This window comes from Pyxicephalus adspersus, chromosome 1, assembly GCF_032062135.1.
Source record: "Pyxicephalus adspersus chromosome 1, UCB_Pads_2.0, whole genome shotgun sequence".
NCBI classification, from domain to species: Eukaryota; Metazoa; Chordata; class Amphibia; order Anura; family Pyxicephalidae; genus Pyxicephalus; species Pyxicephalus adspersus.
Genome location: NC_092858.1, coordinates 5070033 through 5072584, shown reverse-complemented (window position 1 = coordinate 5072584; position 2552 = coordinate 5070033).

Below are 2552 nucleotides of genomic sequence, written 5' to 3'. Positions count from 1 at the left end.
TTTTTTTCCAGTTACCTGGGGGTTAAATGATTGGTTTTTGCAGACGGTCTTCTAGGTTATTTATGGCAGATTTGAGGCTTATTGGGTTTTTTCCTCCCAGAAAAGCAATGAAAGGGGACATTGCTCCCTGGTAGCTGTGATTTCTGGCTGCTGGAGCTCAGCGCTGTGTGGATTCAGCTCACGTCTATTAAATCAGAGTACATCCCGGGAATTTATGAAAGCCTCCAGTATGTAAGAAAAATTAGGCTGCTGTGGGGCCGACAGCTCCGGCCAGGTATTTGGCTCTGATCCACATCTGAGCTCCAGAGATAGAAATGGCCCGGTCTCATCCTGAACTACAGAGCCCCTCTGTGTCCCCAGCAGGCTGCACCAACCTGTACCTAGATGATGGATTTCCTGTATGGACAGCGCAATAGATACTGAACTGCTGTACAGAGAACACTGAGCCAGTCTCATCAGTCTCTGTACAAAGGAGCTGACACTCCTGTTCACAGCTTGTCTTGAATATAAATTCAGAAAAAAATAAACATTAACTGTATACAGTTATCCTAATGTATGTTTTGTTCTCCCCAGTGGTCCCATATTCCTGGTCATGCAGATTTAGAAGATTCTATGGATGACAGAAGTTGGATATACATAGTTAAGAGTTACAGCAAGAAAATGAAACTTTGCAGTCATCTTGGCAGACAACAGTCAATAATATTGATGTGTGTGACACCCATACCCATCACACTTCTATGTCAATGTAACAGTGCCCTCCTCTGGTCATTACATGCAAGTACAGTGCTGACTTGCTCTTGCAATTCATTGATTTTGGCTGGTCAATATAAATGTTATTTTGGAGCAAGAAAGAATTTTCTTTTTCTCTCGATACAAATCTAAAATGAAAAACAAATAGCTAACTTATTTTTTTTTGCCCCTATTTTTTAAGATAAATTATGGCAACACTGGGGGGGGGGGGTACATTCATAAATGTTTTCATCCGAGATTTAACAAAAGTTGATTATCACATTTTCTAATCAGATAACATGTGAAAACAGTGGACATTTTGCATAAAAGTTGTGTGAAAATATTTATAAATAGCTGTAACTGGTATGAAACCTGAATATTACAGAAAGTGTATGCTCAGTTGATCCTAAGGAAGGCAAAAAAAAACATAAAGCACGATTCAGATTGCTCCAACTGGGAAACAATTTATTCCTGATTCCATGAGGCAATCGGATGTTCCCTGGATCAGCAGTCTCTGTTATTTTTACTTTAAATCCTTAATCCCCAGTTATATTCTGTGCTTCTAGAAATCATCCAGCTTTATCTTATAGCAATCTATAGAACTTGCTGAAACTACTTCCTGAGGGAGCCGATTCCACATTTTCACAGCCCTTACAGTGAAGAATCCCTTCATTATCTGGAGATTAAACTTTTTTTTCCACCAGACGCAAAGAGTGCCCCCTTGTGCTTTGTAATGACCTTACAGTGAGCATTCTCTATATCAGTGATTTTCAACCACTGTGCCGCGGCACACTAGTGTGCCATGAGAGATCTTCAGGTGTACCGTGAGAAATTATCCAATGTTGGTTAATTGGTGTGAAAATTATTTATTTACTGCAAATAATTTGTCTTCATTTGGCTATACCAGCAATGTATAGTGATAGGCAGAACAAAGAAGTACTCTTCCACTAGATGGCAGCAGGTAGCTAATTAATCTGTGACATTTTTGTTTAGTGGTGTTCCGTGGGATTTTTCTAATTTAAAATTTATGCCACGATTTAGGAAAGGTTGGGAAACACTGCTCTATATGGACCATTTATATATTTATACAGGGTGATCATATCCCCCCTTATACGTCTCTTCTCAAGGGAGAAAAGATTCAGTTCAGCTAATCTCTCCTCATAGCGGAGCTCCTCCATTCCTTTTATTATTTTAGCCCCCCCATCTGTCTTTACTGCCACAATAGTGGTTAGCACTCTGACCTTTGCAGCGCTAGGGCCCAGGTTTGAATTTCAGCCAGGACACTATCTGCATGGAGTTTGCAGGTTCTCTCCGTGTTTGCGTGGGTTTTCCCCAGGTACTTCGGTTTCCTCCCACATCCGAAAAACTTGCAGTTAGGTTAATTGGCTGCCCCCCAAAATTGACCTCAGACTGTAGTAATGACATATGACTATAGCAGGGACATTAGATCGTGAGCTCCTTTGAGGGACAGCTAGTGATATGACAACGGACTCTGTACAGCGCTGCGTAATGTCGGCACTATATAAGTACTGTGTAATAATAATAATAAAATCTCAATCTCACACCTGTGCAGTGCAAGATCAGGCAGAGAAAGCCAGAAGAAGATAGCGGTGCCCAGCGTGCACAGAAAGAGTCCAGGATGGTGTAGGATCAAATGGAGCCCAGGTGTGGAGGAATCGAGGGCTCTGCAGAAGTATAGGTAAATGTGATTTTTTTTCTAATTTCAAAAGTTCCGCTTTAAGGAACCGCTAGCCACCTTTGGAGGAACCTTAGTCGAGAATTATTGCTTTAAATGATTCATTAAAAAAAAAACAGAGACAAAG